We start from the raw sequence: 14,942 nt of genomic DNA, 5'->3' as shown, positions 1-14,942 counted from the left end.
AAATAACTGTTGAGTGTGAGAGAATACTCCTACTAAAGGTAAAGATAAACAGCGGGATGCATGGGTGGCTCAGTTGGTTGGGTGTCTGCCGTCAGCTCAGGTCATGGTCCCAGGGTCCTGGCATCAAGCCTTGAATTGGGCTCCCTGCTACTAGTGGGAAGCCTGCTTCTCCCTCTCCCTTTGTCTGCCACTCCCCCTGCTTGTGCTCGCTCTCTCTCTCTCTCTCTCTCCCCCTAAAATAAATAAAATCTTAAAAAAAAAAAAAAAAGAAAAGAAAAAGGAAAACAGCTTAATTACTACAGGCCTTCAGGTGTCAGTGTAATGCCCAGGAAGGTGTGAAAAGTTAAGATTAAAGGTTACTCAGAGCCAGGACATCCAGTGCCTGCCCCACTCCCCAACCCGAACTTCAGGGAGACTCAAGCCTTGCCCTGCCATCTGGAGTCGGCCTTCCTGGGATTTGGGCATAGTGAAAGGCTAGGCACACCCAGGCTGAGAAGCAGGGAGGCAGACCAGAGAAGATAGCCCTTTTTTTTTACAAGAGGACCAAAAGATGCCATTGCTTTGGGGGCCTTCAAAAGAATAAAGTATAGCACCAGTGCAGGCTCATAGCACATGAGTGGTAAAAGGCTCCAAGGGCTCTTGCAGTCCCTGTGCATTTTGGCAAACAAGTGGCAAAGAAGTCCATAGAGATTCCGAGGCTTGCTGGAGGACCAAAAGCAACATCAAAACAATCTTGCAGGGCAGCCTGGGTGGCTCAGCGGTTAAGCACCGTCTTCAGCCCAGGGCCTGATCCTGGAGACCTGGGATCGAGTCCTGCCTGCTTCTCCCTCTTCCTGTGTCTCTGCCTCTCTCTCTCTCTGTCTCATGAATAAATAAAATCTTAAAAAAAAAAAATCTTGCAGCACCAGGTTCACGGTAGGTGCAAAGTGTGAGCTCCTTCCCTTTTCCTTTAGGACCATGAGAAGGAGTTGGAAGACTTCCTCTTTACTCCTTCCTTTCATGCCTGGGTTCTCCTGCCATGGCTACAGTTGATATGTAAGCATAGCCAGCACATTCTATCAGTGTGATTCTTCTCAGGCCCTCCACCTTCTATTTTCTTGGACTTAACACTTCTAAACAAAACAAAAATATTGCCAATCACAGGAACTTATAAGCTACCTGATTCTAAAGAGCTGGGAAGGATTAGAAGAATGTGTGCTGCTAATGTGTCCTTAGAATCGCAGCATGAACTTAAACACAGTCAGAAGGAAGGATTGCAATACACTACGTACTATGGTAACTTCTGAAAGACTGTTTACCCTTATTATGAATGAAATTTGCTTTCACTGAAAGATAACAAGAAAAAAATCTCCAATTCTATTAGTCAGTCAGACTAGTACTGTGTGCCCTTGTAGCTTTTTATATATGATATAGGTAGTTTTAATTTAATATCTATTATATATAATTATACAAATTGATGGGAGATTTACATCACATAAGATTAGCCATTTTGAAATGAACAATTCAGTGACAGTAGATTCACAATATTGTGCGACCAACCCCTCAGTCTAGTTCCAAACATTATCATCACCCCGAAAGGAGGTTTCATACCTATTAATTTCCTCCTCCCCTAGAGCCTTTGGCAGAAACTGATCTGCATCATCTCTATGGATTTACCTATTCTTGATATTTCTCATTAATTCAATCATACATGGCCTTTTGTGTCTGGCTTTTGTCACTTAGCATAATGTTTTCAATGTTTGTCCACGTTGTAATATGTATCAGTATTCCATTCCAGCTGGATAATATTCCCTGATTTATATGTATCACAATTCATTTATTCACTCATCCAGTGATGGACACTTGGCCTGTTGTCCCCTTTTAGTTATTGTGACTAGTGCTACTATGAACATACATACATGGACACACATTTGTTTGAATCCCTATTTTCAGTTCTTTAGCTAGGAGTGGACTTGCTAGCTCATATGGTAATTCTATGTTTAACTTAAGAGGGATCACCAAACTCTTCCACAGCAGCCGAACCATTTTACATTCCCTACAGTAATGTATTAGTGTTCCAATTTCTTCACAACCTCATCAACACTTCTATGTTTGGCTACTGAGCTGGTTTGGTTGATTAGTTTGTTCTTTCTTTCCTTCTTTCTTAATAACAGCCATCCTACTAGGTGTGAAGTGATACCATTGTGGTTTTGGTTCTCATTTCCCTAATTATTAATGATGCTAAGCATCTCTTCATTGCTTGTTGGCCATTTGTATACCTTCTTTGGAAAACTAATTCAAGTCCCTTGACCATTTTTAAATTGGGTTATTTTTTGGTAAATTGTATATATTTTGTTTTACAAAAATGGCAATATGTTTGTAAACATTCTATTTATACACTTTTTCTGCTTAACAGTCTCTCTTAAAAAAAAGTTTATGTCATTGTATATTCTTATTTTGCACCGCATTATTTTTAATAGCTGCACGGTATCCCACTGAATGGATGTAAAATACCATAAATGAACAGTACATCCCATATTCTGACATTTGTGTCATTTCTGATTTTTTACCATCATGAATAAGGCTAAGATGACGTTATACCCATACCTTTGTGCCCATGATTATTTTGTGGGATATGAATATATTCCTCAACGTGAAACTGCTGAATCAAAGCATGAGCCAAATTTAGGGGATTTAACCAAGCTGCCTTTGGAAAGTTTTCACCCAAATGTAATAACTTCTTAAAAAGGCTATTCAGACAATTTTTACATATAAGGGATACAGAGTAGGGTCATGGCTTCTAAGGTTTTATAAAGGTTCGAGCCTACAGCAATGGGGGAAATTGTGAAAGGGGTAAACCTTCAAAAGCCAGCAGATGAAAAGCTTGAAAAGCCTGAAGAGCCATTGGGTTGAAATGTCCATTCCCCTTTATACTTCTGTTATTTTACTACTTTTCAGGTTGAAGATTAACAGAAAGGGCTTTTATATTCAAGTAATTGCAGGACTGCAAAAAGAGAATGTGTAGATCAATTGGAATGCGTGAAAAAAACTGAAAATTTTACAAAAGCACTAGAGCTTTCTTGCTTTTCATTTCATTGTATTCATTGTATGTTCCTACACGTAATTGACATAATTTCCAAAACTTATTAATTAATCCTTTGTATCAGAATTCTTTTCCTTAAATAAGGCAAACTGTATTTTCACATTTCATTTAAGACCAAGACATAGATCAACAGTTTTTCTGGAGAGTACGTGTCTTACTGAATGATGACCAACAAGTCAACACAAAATTGGATTAATTATAGAAAGCTCATTTTCTAGTCAATCCCATTAGGAATCCATTTCGTACATTGATGAGGATTGGACTTTACTATATAGACCAAATCTGAAAAGTAAAGTAGTATAATTTTTGTGTTTCTTTTAAGAACCTAAACTTTAGAGATCAACATGACAAAACTTTATGTCATGAATTTTTATGCACTGAGCTTCTATGGATAATTAAAATGGACCATTAGAAATAAAATTGATTTTATTTTTTAAAATTAGACATATGTTATAGTACTATAGCTCTATTATAAATATAAATATAATACTTAAAGTTTTTTTTAATTAAACATTAAGGTCCTGAGGGTTTTTAAAGAATTACAGTTAAGATCAACTAACCAGAAAAAAAGAGAGAGAGATACAATTTTTTTACTATTATTTTTTTGTTGTGTCTTCATTGTTAAGCCAAATCTAATTTTTTCTCACCTTTAAGACCAGGCAGTCTTAGTAGGTTATTAATAATAATACTGTTTAAAACCTCACTAAAGGGGTGCCTGGTGGCTTGAGCACCTCAACCTAGTGGTTGAGCATCTATCTGCCTTTGGCTCAGGAGTTCCAGGATTGAGTCCTTCATCGGGCTTCCCACAGGGAGCCTGCTTCTCCCTCTGCCTGTGTCTCTGCCTCTCTTCTCTGTGTCTCTCATGAAAAAATAAAATCTTTTAAAAAGTTTTTTTAAAAATAAAACCTCACTAAAATCATAAGAACATTTCTATTTTGTGTTATTATAAATATCTCTTCTTTTAATGGGAAAAAGTATTAAGAAACTTCTGGTACAAAGACAAATCTCAAAATATATCTTTACTAGCTCTCATGCCTCCACCATCAAATAGGATGAAAAGATGAAAAAAAGAATGAATAAACGCTCATGTGAGAGTTTAATATGTGACTTTTCTTCTTTTCATTTAAACCTGTAAACAAGAGTAAAGCAAGTGATAACTATATGGACTTGCCCAGGAGCCTGTGATATGATGTAGGAGTTTGGTGATGGTCTAGTCATGCTTTGGCAGGCTAGGGGACAGCACACAGGAGGGATGATGACAGATGCAGGGTAACTTCCTCAGCTCCAACAGGACCTCCCATGTAACTGGGTCTGGAGGACCTGTTCCAGGGAACATTTTCTACAACTGTTAGCATTTCCTTGATGAACAAGACTTACTGAGCACCCAGGCAAAGCATTTCCTTTGTGATGGAACAGCCCCTTTGGAGCCATGTTCCAGGGAAAGAAAATCTGGAATCATGTTCTCTAGAGGTAGGCAACCTGCTGCTAGGTGCAGGATGTTGGGATTTCACTGGAGTAGACTTCCAGGAGTAGCTTCTACCAGTTTTCAGAAGTACAAAGAAATTCCTAAAACTGTTATTTTTCCTCTTGAGGGCTCAGGAATGTGGATTTCTATTATAAAGTTTCTGGTCTCTTAATTCCAGGGAGGAAGGCAGGCAGGTAAGTAACATAAATTGTCAGATGACCATCATCATCATCTACTCTAGATTCTTTTCCAGGACCCAATTTTAGCTAGACATGTAAAATAATACCCTTCTGGCACCACTCAAGAGTTAAGAAGAGAAAGCCTGAAGAAGATTTTTAAGAGATAAATTAGCAAAATACACTCATAATAAAGCTGATCAAAATTACAGTTGCAATCTAAGCTCACACCCAGTACAAATAAGTCTTCCAATTTTTTATAAAAGGATTTAAAAATTCTATTCACCAAAATTAGGGCTGCTTTAAGTACATGATGTTGTACCATCAATGTATGCATGATTTTACTCTGTAGAGGTGTCCCCTTGCTAACTTAAACTGATCTAGCATGACTTCTAACCAAAAAATGATCAAAACAGGGCAAACACTCAAATATCTTTTCCTTGAGAAAGTCCATGGTGTGAAAGAATGTCCCTCGACCTGTAAATTCTGTGATGAGACTGAGCCCTGTGTCTCCTTTCCACTCAGTTTGGTTCTGCTGATCCATCCAGATCCTTACTCTCCTGACACACATCTCCAAAGAAACAGGTGCTCATGGGCAGTGAGGTTGCTGATGAGAACCTGGACAACTCTATGACCCACAGACTTCTCCAGTGGGGTCAATAGATGTGGTAGCCATATTCCCCTCACCCCACCCCCACTCCAAATTCTGGACTCCAAAAATCCAGAGGTGTTGGATCACTACCTATAGGCAAATCCTTGTGCACTAGATTTCTATTTTCCAGTTTTATTTTAAAAGCAGGGTAAGGGATGCCTGGGTGGCTCAGCAATTGATCATCTGCCTTTGGCTCAGGTTGTGATCCCGGGGTCCCAGGATGGAGCTGCACCTCTGGCTCCCCGCATGGAGTCTGCTTCTCCCTCTGCCCGTGTCTCTGACTCTCTCTCTGCATCTCTCATGAATAAATAAATAAAATCTTAAAAAAAAATAAAAATAAAAAGCAGGGTGGGAGTCAAAATGCAATTCAAATTACTTAGTTGATTGAGACGTTGTTCAGATGGTGTGGTAACATTTTGAAGTAGGGCTGTCCGTTCCAGGAGTGCTGGCACAGTTCCTGTCTTGTTGACTGCTGGCTCAGCTGGGTAGGTGCTCGTAAAGAAGAGCATCTACATGAATATATTCTGCTTTCTACTCTAGCAAACTACAAACTTTAACATGTTGGTTCTATTACTGAACAAGACACAAGTCACTTCCAGAAGCAAGGTGACATGCTCTACCGTGTAGTTGTGTGGAAGGGTTTGGGAAGAGGCTAGCAAAAACTGGGGACGATTCATTATAATTACAGAGGAATAGGTAGTGAACTCTGAGATCTTGGAAAGAACAGACACTATTACGTCCAACATATATAATTTTCACAGTATCTCCAAATTGCAGACATCATCATCAGATATAACTGTCACTTTTGACAAGCCTTCTCTTTTCAGTGGATTTTCTCATTGAGTGTAAAATATTTAAGTTTAGAGAACATTTGCTTTTAGTGTTAAGACTCCTTCTTTTCCATTAATGAATAAAGGTAATTTTATGAATGTCATTAAATCTTCCTTCATGGGCTGAATTCTTATTAAATACAACAGACTATGTCGGATCTGTCACTAAGTCAAATTTGTTGAATTGAATTGAATTGAGTCTTTCTCAAATTTATTTTCATCAATTTTTAGGTGAAAGTCTTCCTCTCAATGATTATGTACATGCCAAAAAAAGTACATATGGGACTTTCTACCACCTGTGGGTTGCCAGGGGTCCTGAGGGGTGCAGCCCTCTCCTTATGGCTCCAATTTTCTAAATACATCAATAAAGTATCTGTTTACAGACTCTAAAAAAAGTTTTGATATATTATTGTCACTTTCTAGTTTCCCTAGAATTTAACCTTTTTAAAATGATGTGAGATTATATTAAATAGTAGCAAGTGGCACACATCACATAAACTGTAAAGATCACTAATATTGGGACGTCTGGGTGGCTCAGTGGCTGAGCCTCTGTCTTCAGCTCAGGTCATGATCCCGGGTCAGGGGATCGAGTCCTGTATCAGGCTCCCCAGAGGGAGCCTGCTTCTGTTTCTGCCTCTCCCTGTGCGTCTCTCATGAATAAATAAATAAAATCTTAAAAAAGAAAAAAAAAAAAAAAAAGGTCACTGGAATGCCTGGGTGGCTCAGTGGTTGAGCATCTGCCTTCAGCTCAGGGCGTGACACCCCAGCGTTCCAGGATCGAGTCCCACATCAGGCTCCCTGCATGGAGCCTGCTTCTCCCTCTTCCCTCTGCCTGTGTCTCTCCCTTCTCTCTGTGTCTCTCATGAATAAATAAATAAAATCTTAAAAAAAAAAGATCACTCATATTTAGTCAGATCCCATTGTGTGGGTTGGAAAATATATAAGCCCCTAAAGAATGAATTTTTTTTATGGCCAAATAAATCTAGTTGCTCTCCATAGGTTTCTGACAGCACCTCCTTACAATATGAAATTGAGAAATCCAACTCCTTGGTGGATTAGGAGGCAGCTGGCTCCTTGGGTCCCGTTCATTCATTTACAAAGGAGCCAGGCACTGTGTTTGGCACGAACGAAACAGACCAGGTGCCTCCGTCACCACCGTCTATGAGCTTCCAGTTCCGTGGACAAGACAGACGATGAACAAGCAAACAGATAGATAAGAAAGAGAAGTTCTGGGGATCCCTGGGTGGCTCAGTGGTTTGGCGCCTGCCTTTGGCCCAGGGTGCGATCCCGGAGTCCCGGGATCGAGTCCCGCGTCGGGCTCCCTGCATGGAGCCTGCTTCTCCGTCCTCCTGTGTCTCTGCCTCTCTCTTTCTCTCTCTACATCTATCATGAATAAATAAGTAAATAAATCTAAAAAAAAAAAAAAAGAAAGAAAGAAAGAGAAGTTCTGATGCCGCTAAGGGCATCTGAAAATAATAAAACAGGGTAACGGGGCTCCGGGTGAATGATAGCGCCGGCTACCTAGAGTCAGGAAAGGGCTCCCGGGAGACCACAGCAGGAGGTTAGTTCATTCATTTTCAGGCTCCGCTAGTAGTTCTTGGGTCTGCGCGGTGAGGACTGGAGGCGGGCTGCGCTCGGGGACCCGGGGGCGGGGGCGGGCAGGGCCTGGTTCCCAGCTCCCCCAGGCCTTCCCCCGGTCCGGGAAGGCCCCGCCCACCTCGCAGCCCCCTCCCCGCCGCCCCCTCACTGCGCGCCTGTCACTCACGCCCTCGGGGCGGGGCCTCCGCGGCCGGCGCTCGGGAGCCGGGGGGCGCGCGGCAGGGCCCCGGGGGGAGGAGGCCGCCCGCCAGCGCACACCGCAGCTTTGCTTTTCTCATTGGGGCGCGCGTGGTGATGGAAGGCCGGCGAAGAAGAGGAGAAACGTGGGCCCCGAGACGTTTTCTGTTTCTCTTCAACACAGACTCAGGGGCCGCTCAGCACAGATAATTCAGGCTTTTGTACCAGGCGAAGGGACGCGGCTGAGGAGAAGGGACCGGGGGTCAAACCCCACCCTCTGTGTTCTCGTGCGGGGCCTTGCCTCAGGATGTGTCCAGTCTTTTTCCTTTATCACCTTAAAATATTTCCCGCCTGAGATTTCCCGCCAGTTTCAAGATCCACATTCTCCTCAGGCCATCTTCCTAAACTCAAAAATCCAAGTATTATTTATAAGGCACCATGAGAAATCTTTTTTTATTCCTGAGAGGCACTGAAAGAGAGGCAGAGCCGCGGGCAGAGGGAGAAGCAGGCTTCGGGACTCGATCCCAGGACCCTGGATCATGACCTGACCCAAAGGCAGACGCCCGACGACTGAACCACCCAGGTGCCCCAGGAACTCTGTCTTTGAAGAAGGAAGCGTGAAAGGAGTTGAAAGCAGACCCCCTCGGCCTGCCACACACAGCAGAGACGGGCCCAGCCCTGCGCAGCCCCGCCAGCCTGCCCCAAAGGAAAGTGGGTGAGGAGACCTCCAGGGAGTGGAGCATAGTTGGTACCCAGGGGCTTGACCCATGTCCAGGGTGGGTGCGCATCTGCCCCAAAGCTGGAGGCCACGCCGGCCGTCACTGAGCTGGGAGGCGGATGCTCGCCCCTCGTGGGACCTCACCTTCCATGAGGATGTGGACCGCTTCTTCCTGGGGCCTGCCTGGTGCTCAAGGGGAGCGCCGGTCCCTTGTGAGGCCCAGGTGCCTTGGCAGGTAGCAGGAGCCCCCGGGGAGGTGGGGGTGCTGTGCACCCAGCCTCGTGGGGGCAGTGCCCTGGTGGGGTCCGGGGCAGGGCCCTCACTCCCTCCGCCCGGATGCTGGCTTTGCTGGGTGTGCCCAAGCAAAAATCCTGCTCTCCTGAGGTAAGTGGGTTGAAGAAAAAACACAACCGCTGAGATTGGCCCAGATTCTGCTCTGACGGTCAGCCTTGGTCCTGGGGGAGCTTCTCAGAGCAGTTCCTCTCAGCTTTTATATGAAAAGGAGAAAGAAGACATAATTCAGAAATTCGTGTACAGCCTCGTAATTGTCACAGGAAACTGCTGCAAATGACCGTGACATTATATTGTATTTTCATATCTCTTTCTTCCTTTTGTTTTTTCATTATGCAACAAAAAACAGTGATGTTTATCATCTAAATATTAAGCTTTTAGATGCTGGTATTTAATACATGTTACTTAGGGCACCTACCTCAAAAAAAAAATAAATAAACTCCAAATAACTTTTTAAACAAACCATGCAGGTTGACAAGTTGCCACAGAAGATTTTATGAAATAAGATTTGCTGTGAATGGGAAGTACTCTTTTTCAATTAAATTTTAAACACACTTAGCAAATATGCCTGTTTCCTCCAGGTGGGAGGTTTGTTTCAGGTTTCCACATGCTGCCTAAGAGTGCTTTAAGTATGCCCAAAACACCCCTGAGAGAGCAGGAGATCGTAATGTGGAATATTAACTCTTCTGCTTGTTATAACCATAAAGCCAGGCCTACCTCTCTCCCAGGGGCATCAGAAATTGCTTTTGTGTGCTGCTCGGAAAGGCCTTGGAATCCAGAAACGAAGAAAAGTGAAACAACCCAATGCCCTGCCAAAGAGATAAGATAGTGAGTCCAAAGACCTAAGGAAACAGAGTTTTAAGTGACTGGTTTTTAAAAAACAATTCAAGTACAGCCACACACTGCTTTGCGCCAGCCCTCACGTGGCCATGTGCTAGTTAGGTATCCTTGGGCAAATATTTGACCTCTTGTTCCTCAATTTCCCTACTTGTAAAATGGGCATAATAATTGTAATGATTTCATAAGCTTTCACTGGCATGTGTGAGAATTTAGTAAAAAAATCCACATAAAATCCTTGGCGTGGTGCTTGACACTTGTTTAGAACTCAATAAATAGTTAGCTATTACATTTTAAAATAATAACAACTAATGATATAATAAATTATTAACTTATAGTAAATGCTCTTATATTACAGCCTAGTCTCATTCTTTTCTCCTTCTCCAACTTAGGCTTCACCTTAAGGCCAAACATATTGTAGTGGCTTCATTCCTATTTATTTGAACTTGATGTCAGGCCTTCCCAATCACCTAGGTTGCTTATAAAGGTCCAATGCCTGTGTCTTATCTCCAAGATTCTGACTTAATTGATCTTGGTGTGGCCCGGGCTTTAGAAGGTTTGGAAGCTCCTGCAGGTGACTCTAATGTACAGCCAAGTTTGGAAACCAGCACTTTTCGGTGTTGTCCTGCTCAAAGAGGCACACAGATGTGTATAGTTTAAATCAAATTAAAATGGCATGTCTTCTGAGCTAATAATGTGACTCATTTTGCTGCATTAGCCATTCGAATCAGCCAATCAATCTGACTTATTTTTTCACTGAATTCATAGGTTTTGACTGATTTGACCAATTAATTCAGTAAAAAGTTTGATTCATTATAATTATATGGTTATAGCCTCAAGTAAATTGAATTTTCTGGAAACCAGCTATGATTGAGTGGATGTTTGGAACCTTTTAGATGATACATTACCATAGAAGTTCACATTATTTAATTCCATTCTATACATTGATAAGAAACTGGATATTAAATAAAAATGCTGATAGCTCTGGATTGATTTAACCAATTCATTTAATAAAAATTTGATTTTTCAAACTCTCGTAGCCATAGCCTAAAGAAAATTGGATTTGTTGGGGATGACCTAGGATTTTAAGTGTAATTTGGAATATAAATCACTACAGGAGTACACATTATTTAATTCCATCCTGCACATTTGCTAACCAACTGGATGTTAAATCAAAATGCTGATAGTTGGAATAAGATTAATGTTGTCTCATCCCTTTGATCTCGTCCTGGGGGCCTTTGAAGGCTTCTAGGTTGCTATTGGATTTGCACACTGCTGCCTATTATTAACCTCTTTAAAAAATTAATGAGCGTGTTGATCCACTTAGCGCTTTGGTCATACTGATCCATCAGATGAATCATGAGTGAGGTAGCATTCACAGCTTCTATCAACATCCTGTCAACATTTTCCGTTACAGGCACCAAATGCTACATTCGAAAAAGTCCCTGAAGCTAGAAGTTTTGCATCTGGCTGTGAACCTGTGGCATCATGATCTCTGGAACTAGCTGGGCAGACCAAACCTCTCTGGGATATACCCACAGTTGGACAAAACCAAATTCAACAACCACTTGTCTCTAAGCATTTATATTGAAAATAGAAAACAATTGAGTTAAAAAATCAGGCAATGTGTTGTATATGGACTACTTCTCCCACTGCGGAACAAGTTATTTGTCTGTGAGAGCATTTATTTGTAGGATGCACAGGAATGATGTCACTAGAAATTGGAGGACATAAGAAAAGTCTTTTAAAATTTCCCTTCTGATAGTTTTATGAAAAAGAGAATTTTGGCTAAAGAGTGAATAAAAAAATTCATAGTGGTCAAAGGGGTAGGAACGGTATGAATATTTAGTAAGTGCTTATTATGTGCTGGACTCTTTCTGTACATAATCTCCTTTAACCTTTATAACAATTCCTCAGATTGTATCAGTCCCAATTCATGAATAGGGTTATTGAAGTTCAGAGAGATTAGTTAACTTGTTCAAAACTGCACAGCGTGAAGTCACAAAAATACATTTAAACCCAAGTCTGTCTGTTCCAGACCCCACCCTGTATGTCAGGGTGACTGATGCTCCTGGTTTACCCAGGACTGATTTCCCAGAACATGGAACTCAGTTTTAAAGTCATGATAGTCCCTGGAAAACCAGAACAAGTTGGCTACTATACTTGGTGACCAGAGGTTACACTCCCTTAGCCAGCCAGCCAGATTTTAGGCTCTATATCTGCCCCTGGGGGAGAAGCACACATGGGAGGCCCAGCTCAGCTCACTCCCTCATTTCAGAAAATATATATCCAACCAGATTACATTTCTAAACTTTTTTTTAAAGATTTATTTATAAAAAAATAAAAAATAAAAAAAAATAAAGATTTATTTATTCATTCATTCATTCGCAATACAGAGGGAGAGGCAGAGACACAGGCAAAGGGAGAAGCAGGCTCCCCATGGGAAGCCCGATGCTGGACTTGATCTCAGGACCCCAGGATCACAATCTGAGCCAAAGGCAGACGCTCCACCACTGAGCCTCTCGGGTGCCCTACATTTCCAAGTTAATGGCACTTCTAGACAAATTACTGTATCCTTAGATCGTGTAGGTGAAGGATCAGCAAATGTTCCCCCTAAAAAGCCTTTTTTTAATTTTGTGGGTCACAGAATGTCTGTCACAACCACTCAACTCTGCCATGGTAATGGAAAGCATCCACAGACAACACAAAAACGAACAGATAGGTTCCAAGAAAGGTTGATAGGTTCCAAGATAGGTTTCTGTGTTCCAAGAAAATACTAGTTACCAAAACCAGAGCTGGGCTGGATCTGGCCCGTGGCTAAATTATCAAACCCTGACATAGATTATTTGTAAAGAATCCTCTGTGTAGATAATGCAATTTTGAAGAATTATTATTTCTGGAAGTTACTTTAATTGGGGTAGGGCCAGCAGGCTGTTGGGAGCTGTCTTTGGATCAACCTATTTGGAGTTAGCTGTGCTTGTTTGGGGGCTATCAAATTTGACTTTTCTGATCCTTCCCCAAAAGCACTTAGTGTGTGTCTGTGTGAAGGAGCAGCATGGCATCTCCCATCACAAATGTATATCCCTTCCTTGTCGCATTCATTTTTCTCTTGCCTTTTCAGATTTTATTTCCAAACACCATTTAAAAAGTCATTCCTGGGGCACCTGTGTGGCTCAGTCGGTTAAGCATCTGCCTTTGGCTCAGGTCAGGATCCCAAGGTCCTGGGATGAAGCCCCGCATTGGGTTTCCCGATCACCAGGGAGTCTGCTTCTCCCTCTCCCTCTGTGCATGTGCTCTCTCTCTCTCTCTTAAATAAACAAACAAACAAATAATAAATCTTTTTTAAAAATAAAGTCATTTCTATTAGCACTCTATGTAAACTTCAGATATACTCATTTGCTTCAATATAGCATTTTCTTTTTTAATGTGTGCAGGGAAAATACTGAAGTTGTTCTATACTGAAAAGCAAATACCACTTTATCACCAGAGCAGCCTCTACCAACCAACATTCATTGTTGTGTGCCTTCCTCTGCTCACAGGGTCCTCACAGAGCAGTCAGTCGCCTGCAAGTGTGAAGTCACAAAAACAGGATTTAAGGGGCCCCTCAAGACCTCATGCCCTAGGGATCCCTGGGTGGCGCAGCGGTTTGGCGCCTGCCTTTGGCCCAGGGCGCGATCCTGGAGACCCGGGATCGAATCCCACATCGGGCTCCCAGTGCATGGAGCCTGCTTCTCCCTCTGCCTCTCTCTCTCTCTCTCTCTCTCTCTCTCTCTATCATAAAGATTTAAAAAAATTAAAAAAAAAAAAAAAGACCTCATGCCCTAAACACAGATCTGGCCCAAAGAGGAGAAGTGTATAACCAACATATTCTCAAATGTGAAAGGAATAGCGGGCATGGCTTGAGGACGCAGGTGGGGTGGGGAGGAGGTGTAAATCTGGGGGGCAGATAGCAACAGGTAAGGTTTGGGCTCGGGATTAGCCAGGCAGAGAGGCGGCTGATACATAGATTAGCTAAGGAAGAGAAGAAGCAGGTGCTCAGCCTTTGGAGACAGTGACGGACATTAGGAGGATGTAATTCTTAAAGCAAGCAGAGGCCCACTGTGCATTCTCAAGCAGGAGGGGATCCACGGACAGTGATAAGGTGGACACCACGGGCAGGGGGTCCTACCGGTGTTGAAGTTAGGAGACTGGAGCAGAGTGTTGCAGCTGAAATGGACGGTAAGGGACGGGGTCCAAAAAACTTCCCCAGAATCTGGAGGATGGTGGTAGTGTAGCTAATTCCAGAAAAATTGGGAAGAGGTGATGCTCATTTATGAAAATTACTTCAAGCTTTAGCTTGAAAACCTGTGATATTTCCATGCCCCTTGAAAACAACTGTTCTCTGGGCAAGCAGGTAGGAGATCAGAGCTTCATGCAGATTTTTTTTTTTTTAAGTAAGCTCTAAAAAACATGGAACACATTACAAATTTGCATATCATCCTTGTGCAGGGCCGTGCTAATCTTCCATGTATCATTCCGATTTTAGTATATGTGCTGCCAAAGTGAGCCCCCTGTGCAGATTTTACGTAGAACTCCACAGATGATAACTGAGCCAGGCAAGGAGTTCCTATGCTTTTTTTGGCCATTTATTTCCCTAATGACCCCTGCCTAAACTCTTCCGTGTTTGGTTGAAGAGCAACACATCAGGATTATTGTCTCTTTTGATTTGCTCTGGCTGCCCCATGCACAAACTTGCAGACAACATCCCCATCAAACACTTCTCTACTAACTCTAGGATCTCCAGATCATTGTTCCTGAGTTAACCCATAAACCGACTGAATCATCAGCTCTGGCAAGGGTGGGTTCTGACAACTGGTTTCTTAATCCTGGCCACACTAGCCGCTGAATTGGTATTGGTAAGCTTGCACTTGACTTAGGAGAACTGAATTGAGCTGCTTATGACCTTCAAAGAGAATCAGTTAAAGAAGGTATCATGGGGCACCCAGGTGGTTCAGTGGTTGAGCATCTACCTTCAGCTGAGGTCATGATCCTGGGGTCCTTGGATCTAGTCCAGCATCAGGTTCCCCAAAGGGAGCCTGCTTCTCCCTCTGCCTATGTCTCTGCCTCTCTCTGTGT

At 42.4% G+C, this 14,942-nt stretch overlaps 1 long non-coding RNA gene and 1 other non-coding gene across 2 annotated transcripts; one reads left to right on the top strand and one right to left on the bottom strand.

The window, feature by feature from the left end:
• The first annotated feature begins 7,959 nt into the window (after positions 1 to 7,959).
• On the top strand, positions 7,960 to 11,604 carry LOC140593878 (uncharacterized). Its single transcript, XR_011994235.1, has 2 exons — positions 7,960 to 9,083; positions 11,245 to 11,604. It is a non-coding gene; the product is annotated as an uncharacterized lncRNA (long non-coding RNA).
• Positions 11,605 to 14,270: 2,666 nt separating this feature from the next.
• LOC112918713 (U6 spliceosomal RNA) lies at positions 14,271 to 14,376 on the bottom strand. Its single transcript, XR_003234748.1, has one exon. It is a non-coding gene; the product is annotated as a U6 spliceosomal RNA (small nuclear RNA).
• Positions 14,377 to 14,942: the final 566 nt, after the last annotated feature.

The sequence above is a fragment of the Vulpes vulpes genome, chromosome 9, assembly GCF_048418805.1.
Source record: "Vulpes vulpes isolate BD-2025 chromosome 9, VulVul3, whole genome shotgun sequence".
NCBI lineage: Eukaryota > Metazoa > Chordata > Mammalia > Carnivora > Canidae > Vulpes > Vulpes vulpes.
The sequence above is the reverse complement of the archived record's forward strand: the minus strand, read 5'-3'. Positions and strand labels throughout refer to the sequence as shown.